Source organism: Bos taurus, chromosome 3, assembly GCF_002263795.3.
Source record: "Bos taurus isolate L1 Dominette 01449 registration number 42190680 breed Hereford chromosome 3, ARS-UCD2.0, whole genome shotgun sequence".
NCBI classification, from domain to species: Eukaryota; Metazoa; Chordata; class Mammalia; order Artiodactyla; family Bovidae; genus Bos; species Bos taurus.
Genome location: NC_037330.1, coordinates 54,883,768 through 54,892,449, shown reverse-complemented (window position 1 = coordinate 54,892,449; position 8,682 = coordinate 54,883,768).

Sequence of the window (8,682 nt, the reverse complement as noted above, 5' to 3'; positions counted from 1 at the left end):
ATTTCACCATATCTTAAAAGAAGAATATATTTTAATACTTCAAATTGGGAAGGAGAGGATATGAACTCATATTAAGAGACAGATTTTCCATAAAAAATGTGGTTGGTTGCATGTCATCACATGCCAAAGGAAATGGGTATATTTAATTTTTTAAATTAGAAATTTGGTTCCTGAATTTTCTCCATGTCAAGATTTTTTGTATTACTTTATTTATTTTTTAACTGAAGGATAATTGCTTTACAGAAATTTTGTAGGTTTCTGCCAAACATCAATATGAATTGGCCATAGGTCAAAATCTTTCTTGATTCATCTGTCATTTTAAGACTGTATTTTTGACAGTTTTACAAAAAATGAATCTCTAATATTTAAGTGTTTGTTCATATTATGGCATTGCCAAAGAGTCAACTTTATACCAAGATACTGCTGAAAATGGAATTAACACTTTTAATGTCTTGTCATCCACTCAGAATATTCTGGGCAAAGTGGTTGATGATCCAAAGTGCACAGAGATTCCATGGCACAGTTCCCATCTATGTCCATCCAGAAGACAACAGATGTAGTAAAAGAGTAATTGGATTGTGCAATTCTAGTTCACTAGTTCAACACAGAGGAGTGTCTTACATTCCTACAGTTTTAGTTTCTCCAAAATTATTGCTCACGCTAACATTCAATGATTATCAGAAGAAGAAAAACTGAAAGCTGAGAGGAAAATGTTTGAAGATTTGACAGATTTCAGAAACTTAAATATTCACTTTTAAATTATTCTATTCTTTAAAAATAAGATATTGAAGTAAGGTTGATTTACAGTGTGTTAATTTCTACTGTACAGTGACATGATTCAGTTTGAGTCTTTATTTATGCATCACTGAAAGTGAACTCCCCAAATACACAAATCCTGGTCCCCCAACTCTGCATTCATCCCAGGGAAAAAAATGGAAAATAAGCCTCTAAGTGATAGTGATTATTTTGAACTATAAAATCATAGTTTTATAAATATAAATAGATCTTTCCATGGGGCACCTTTGGACAAGACAGCTCCTCTGACATGGGCTCCAGGATGGCCTGAATGACTGTCTAAAGCCATGACAAACCTAGACAGCATATTAAAGCAGAGACATTACTTTTTACATTACTATAAAGCCAACAAAGGTCCATATAGTCAAAGCTATGGTTTTTCTAGTAGTCATGTATGGATGTGAGAGTTGGACCATAAAGAAGGCTGAGCGCTAAAGAATTGATGCTTTTGACCTGTAATGTTGGAGAAGACTCTTGAGAGTCCCAGGACTGCAAGGACATCAAACCAGTCAATACTAATGGAAATCAATTCTGAATATTCATTGGAAGGACAGATGCTGAGGCTGAAGCTCCAAACTTTGGCCACCTGATGCAAAGAGCGGACTCATTTGAAAAGACCCTGATGCTGGGAAAGATTGAAGTCAGGATGAGAAGGGGAAGGCAGAGGATGAGATGGTTGGATGGAATCACTGATGCGATGGACATGAGTTTGAATAGGCTCCAGGAGTTGGTGATGGAAAGGGAAGCCAGGTGAGCTGCAGTCCATGGGGTCGTAAAGAGTCGGACACAACTGAGTGACTGAACAACAACAAAAGTTACCCCACCTTAGGCAAAAGACTGGAATGAGATGTGGGAATGTATGAATGCTGCATAGCACTGTCTTTAAGAGCATCAAGCTCTTTGCTTTCTGTCTCCTAATGTCATGAAATGTCCCACTCATTGAGATGAAAATCAGTACAGTTCAGTTCAGTCTCTCAGTCATGTCTGACTGTTTGTTACCCATAAATTGCAGCATGCCAGGCCTCCCTGTCCATCACGAACTCCCGGAGTTTACTCAAACTCATGTCCATTGAGTCAGTGATTCTGTCCAACTATCTCATCCTCTGTTGTCCCCTTCTCCTCCCACCTTCAATCTTTCCCAGCATCAGGGTCTTTTCCAGTGAGTCAGTTCTTCACATCAGGTAGCCAAAGTATTGGAGTTTCAGCTTCGATCAGTCCTTCCAATGAATATTCAGGACTGATTTCCTTTAGGATGGACTGGTTGGATCTCCTTGCAGTCCAAAGGACTCTCAAGAGTCTTCTCCAACACAGAGTGCAAAGGCATGGATTCTTCAGCGCTCAGCCTTCTTTATAGTCCAACTCTCACATCCATACATGACTACTGGAAAAACCATAGCTTTGACTAGACAGACTATGTTGGCAAAGTAATGTCTCTGCTTTTTAATATGCTGTCTAGGTTGGTCATAGCTTTTCTTGCAAGGAGTAAGAGTTTTTTAATTTCATGGCTGCATTCACCATCTGCAGTGATTTTGGAGCCCCCCAAAATAAAGTCTTTTACTGTTTCCACTGTTTCCCCATCTATTTGTCATGAAGTGATGGGACTAGATGCCATGATCTTAGTTTTCTGAATGTTGAGTTTTAAGCCAACTTTTTCACTCTCCTCTTTCACTTTCATCAAGAGGTTCTTTAGTTCTTCTTCACTTTCTGCCATAAGGGTGGTGTCATCTACTGTCATCAATATCTGAGGTTATTGATATTTGTCCCGGCAATCTTGATTCCAGCTTGTGCTTCATCCAGCCCAGCGTTTCTCATGATGTACTCTGCATATAAGTTAAATAAGAAGGATGACAGTATACCGCCTTGATGTACTCCTTTCCCTAATTGGAACAAGTCCATTGTTGCATGTTCAGTTCTAATTGTTGTTTCCTGACCTGCATACAGGTTTCTCAGAAGGCAGGTCAGGTGGTCTGGTATTCCATCTCTTTCAGAATTTTCCACAGTTTATTGTGATCTACACAGTCAAAGGCTTTGGCATAGTCAATGAAGCAGATGTTTTTCTGGAACTCTCCTGCTTTTTCGATGATCCAGTGGATGTTGGCAATTTGATCTCTGGTTCCTCTGCCTTTTCTAAATTCAGCTTGAACATCTGGAAGTTCACGGTTCACGTACTGCTGAAGCCTGGCTTGGAGAAGTTTGAGCATACTTTATGTATGTATGTGTGTGTTCAGTCGCTCAGTCATGTCCGACTCTTTGTGACCCCATGGACTGTAGTCCACCAGGCTTCTCTGTCAACGGGATTCTCCAAGCAAGAATACTGGAGTGGGTCGTCATTTCCTACTCCAGGACTAGCATGTGAGATGAATGCAATGTGAGATGAGTGCAGTTGTGTGGTAGTTTTCAGCATTCTTTGGCATTTCGTTTCTTTGGGGTTGGAATGAAAACTGACCTGTTCCAGTCCTGTGGCCACTGCTGAGTTTTCCAAATTTGCTGGCATATTGAGTGCAGCACTTTCAAAGCATCATCTTTCAGGATTTGAAATAGCTCAACTGGAATTCCATCACCTCTACTAGCTTTGTTTGTAGTGATGCTTTCTAAGGCCCACTTGACTTCACATTCCAGGATGTCTGGCTCTAGGTGAGTGATCACATCATCGTGATTATCTGGGTAATGAAGATCTTTTTTGTATAGTTATTCTGTATATTCTTGCCAAATCTTTCTAATATCTTCTGTTTCTGTTAGATCCATACCATTTCTGTCCTTTATTGTGCCAATCTTTGCCTGAAATGTTCCCTTGGTATCTCTAATTTTCTCAAAGTTATCTCTAGTCCTTTGCATTCTATTGTTTTCCTCTGTTTCTTTGCACTGATTGCTGAGGAAGGCTTTCTTATCTTTCCTTGGAACTCTGCATTCAAACAGGTATATCTTTCCTTTCCTCCTTTGCTTTTCACTTCTCTTTTTTTCACAGCTATTTATAAGGCCTCCTCAGACAGCCATTTTGCTTTTTTGATTAAAATAGCCTCCCTCAGATGCAAGACTCTTGTCCCACCTGAGAGATCCTCAGTCACCTTCATTATCTTCTCTCTTCTTGTCAACCTATAAACAAGAACTGTCTTTTTATTCCAGTTAAATACATATACATATCTTTACCTGGATACATATCTTTACCTATACACATTGCAGCTCTTTCACTTCCATGTGGAGACACACTACATTTTTTATCTTTTTCCTTCCTTTGCCAGTCACTCCACTATCCAATCTGTCTCCTGTTCCCTTCTCATCTCACTAAACCTGTCCTCACCAAGGTTGCTGATCAGCTTCATCTCGACTCTTTCTTAGAATACACTATTTATAATTTAATGCACAACAATCTCTATCCCAATTCCTGATAATTTTATTTGTTGCTTATTTTTCTCCAGACCACTTACCATCATCTAACACATATATGGACTTTGACTGTTTTTGTTTTGTTAATCATCTGCCTGACCCTAGACTAGAGCTGCATGGGGCATGGGTTTTATCCACTTTGTTCACTTCTGGACACTGAGCATTTAGAACAATGCATAGTATGTGTAGGTATTCCACACATATTTGTTGCATTATTGAGACATCATGGTGTCTTGAAACTCCTAGAGCATTTTCTGACTCTACTCTCATCTCCTTCATGTCACATCCTGCCTCTGCTCACCCCTGAGATGTCGTGTTCTCAAGGCCCCATCATATACCCTTCGCTTTCTCATTCTCTTCATTATATGCATCATATTAGTTAGTTCAGTTGCTAGTCATGTCTGAATCTGCGACCCCATGAATTGCAACATGCCAGGCCTCCTTGTCCATCACCAACTCCCGGAGTTCACTCAAACTCACATCCATTGAGTCGGTGATGCCATCCAGGCATCTCATCTTCTGTCATTCCTTTCTTCTTCTGCCCCAAATCCTTCCCAGCATCAGGGTCTTTGCAATGAGTCAACTCTTCGCATGAGGTGGCCAAAGTATTGGAGTTTCAGCTTCAACATCAGTCCTTCCAATGAACAACCACGACTGATCTCCTTTAGGATGGACTGGTTGGATCTCCTTGCAATCCAAGGGACTCTCAAGAGTCTTCTCCAACACCACAGTTCAAAAGCATCAATTCTTCGGTGCTCAGCTTTCTTCACAGTCCAACTCTCACATCCATACATGACTACTGGAAAAACCATAGCCTTGACTAGATGGACCTTTGTTGGCAAAGTAATGTCTCTGCTTTTGAATATGCTATCTAGGTTGGTCATAACTTTCCTTCCAAGGAGTAAGTGTCTTTTAATTTCATGGCTACAGTCACCATCTGCAGTGATTTTGGAGACCAAAAAAATAAAGTCTAACACTGTTTCCACTGTTTTCTCATCTATTTGCCGTGAAGTGATGGGACCGAATGCCATGATCTTAGTTTTCTGAATGTTGAGCTTTAAGCCAAATTTTTCACTCTCCTGCTTGACTTTCATCAAGAGGCTTTTTAGTTCCTCTTCACTTTCCACCATGAGGGTGGTGTCATCCTCATATCTGAGGTTATTGATATTTCTCCTGGCAATCTTGATTCCAGCTTATCCTTCTTCCAGCCCAGCATTTCTCATGATGTACTCTGCATATAAGTTAAATAAGCAGGGTGACAATATACAGCTTTGACATATTCCTTTTCCTATTTGGAACCAGTCTGTTGTTCTATGTCCAGTTCTAACTGTTGTTTCCTGACCTGCATACAGATTTCTCAGGAAGCAGGTCAGGTGGTCTGGTATTCCCATCTCTTTCAGAATTTTCCACAGTTTCTTGTGATCCACACAGTCAAAGGCTTTGGCATAGTCAATAAAGCAGAAATAGATGTTTTTCTGGAACTCTCTTGCTTTTTTTGATGATCCAGCAGATGTTGGCAATTTGATCTCTGTTTCCTCTGCCTTTTCTAAAACCAGATTGGACATCTGGAAGTTCACAGTTCATGTACTGCTGAAGCCTGGTTCAAGAATTTTGAGTATTACTTCACTAGCGTGTGAGATGAGTGCAATTGTGTGGTAGTTTGAGCATTCTTTGGCATTGCCTTTCTTTGGAATTGGAATGAAAACTGACCTTTTCCAGTCCTGTGGCCACTGCTGAGTTTTCCAAAATTGCTGGCATATTGCATGCAGCACTTTCACAGCATCATCTTTTAGGATTTGAAATAGCTCAACTGGAATTCCATCACCTCCACTAGCTTTGTTCGTAGTGATGCTTTCTAAGGCCCACTTGACTTCACATTCCAGGATTCTGGCTCTAGGCTAGTGATCACACCATCATGATTATCTGGGTCGTGAAGATCTTTTTTGTACAGTTCTTCTATGTATTCTTGACACCTCTTCTTAATATCTTCTGCTTCTGTTAGGCCCATACCATTTCTGTCCTTTATTGAGCCCATCTTTGCATGAAATGTTCCCTTGGTATCTCCAATTTTCTTGAAGAGATCTCTAGTCTTTCCCATTCTGTTGTTTTCCTCTATTTCTTTGCATTGATCACTGAAGAAGGCTTTCTTATGTCTCCTTGCTATTCTTTGGAACTCTGCATTCAAATGGGAATATCTTTCCTTTTCTCCTTTGCTTCTCTTCTTTTCACAGGGATTTGATTTAGGTCATACCTGAATGGTCTAGTGGTTTTCCCTACTTTCTTCAATTTAAGTCTGAATTTGGCAATAAAGAGTTCATGATCTGAGCTACAGTCACTTCCCAGTCTTGTTTCTCCTGACTGTATAGAGCTTTTCCATCTTTGGCTGCAAAGAATATAATCAATCTGATTTCGGTGTTGACCATCTGGTGATGTTCCTGTGTAGAGTCTTCTCTTGTGTTGTTGGAAGAGGGTGTTTGCTATGACCAGTGTGTTCTCTTGGCAAAACTCTATTAGCCTTTGCCCTGCTTCATTCTGTACTCCAAAGCCAAATTTGCCTGTTACCCCAGGTGTTTCTTGACTTCCTACTTTTGCATTCCAGTCCCCTATAATGAAAAGGACATCTTTTTTGAGTATTAGTTCTTTATTATTTTTTTCTTTTTATTATTTTTTTTTTACTTTACAATATTGTATTGGTTTTGCCATACATCAACATGCATCTGCCACGGGTGTATACATGTTCCCAATCCTGAACCCCCCTCCCACTTCCCTCCCCATACCATCCTTCTGGGTCATCCCAGTGCGCCAGCCCCAAGTTTCCTGTATCCTGCATTGAACCTGGACTGGCAATTCATTTCTTATATGATATTATACATGTTTTAATGCCATTCTCCCAAATCATCCCCCCTCTCCCTCTCCCACAGAGTTCAAAAGACTGTTCTATACATCTGTGTCTGTTTTGCTGTCTTGCATACAAGGTTGTTTTTACCACCTTTCTAAATTCCATATATATGCGTTAGTATACTGTATTGGTGTTTTTCTTTCCGGCTTACTTCACTCTGTATAATAGGCTCCAGTTTCATCCACCTCATAGAACTGATTCAAATGTATTCTTTTTAGTGGCTGAGTAATACTCCACTGTGTATATGTACCACAGCGTTCTTATCCATTCATCTGCTGATGGACATCTAGGTTGCATCCATGGCCTGGCTATTATAAACAGTGCTGCGATTAACACTGGGGTACATGTGTCTCTTTCAATTCTGGTTTCCTCGGTGTGTAGGCCGAGCAGTGGGATTGCTGGGTCATAAGGCAGTTCTATTTCCAGTTTTTTTTAAGGAATCTCCACACTGTTCTCCATAGTGACTGTACTAGTTTGCATTCCCACCAACAGTGTAAGAGGGTTCCCTTTTCTCCACATCCTCTCCAGCATTTATTGCTTTGGGTATTAGTTCTAAAAGGTCTTGTAGGTCTTCATAGAATGTGGGGTAACTCCTCTCATGCCTCATATGGCCATTATTAAAACATAAATAACTTTCCTGTCTAACAAATCCTGCCTACTTCTCTGGGCATTCAAGGTCTCATTATGGATTCAGAAACTATGTTTCAAGACTCAGTCCTCTCTACTCTGCTACTGGGAATCTTTTTCAGAACTTAACTCAGGTGGCAGCTCAATGATGATATGATACCTATGGTGATACGTTCTCCATTTCATTTTCCTCCTCTTCACATGGACAGAAGTAAGAAAAGGAAGTGCTACATGTTCATGAATAGGAATGTAGAGTTCTCATCTCAGCCTTCTCACAAATTCTGCTTATGAATGCATACTTTTCCTCTTGGGAGTCTGATAAAAATATATAGGTTAATAGAAGTTGCATCAATTCTATAACATATGGAGTTTAGCTTATAAAGATATGTGGTGAATAACAGACAGAGAATGTTTCTTGAGACAGTATTTTATATGTATAAAGTTTGGATTGTCTGTTGAAAGTAATATCTCTTCCTGTTGGGCCCTTAATTTCTTGCAAGTTTAACTCCTTTAGATTCTGGGCAACCTGGACTACCTGCTGTCACTCACTGTATTTTGTGAACTTCTCTTCCCTTGCTGATTTCCATCTGGGATCCACGGTGTGATCTGAATCCAAGGTCATCTAAATGTGTTATGTACTGTCTTCCTACAAACACTGGTTCTTCTGTGCACAGAGCTTGGACAATGAGGATCACAGGAAAAATTTTGCCCTGGCCTTTTAATTTGCTGTCTTTTTTTTTTTTTTTAACTTTACAATATTGTATTGGTTTTGCCATATATCAAAATGAATCTGCCACAGGTATACATGTGTTCCCCATCCTGAACCCTCCTCCCTCCTCCCTCCCCATACCATCCTTCTGGGTCATCCCAGTGCACCAGCCCCAAGCATCCAGTATCGTGCATCGAACCTGGACTGGCGACTCGTTTCATATATGATATGAAACATGATATTTGCTGTCTTAATTGAACTTTTGTGA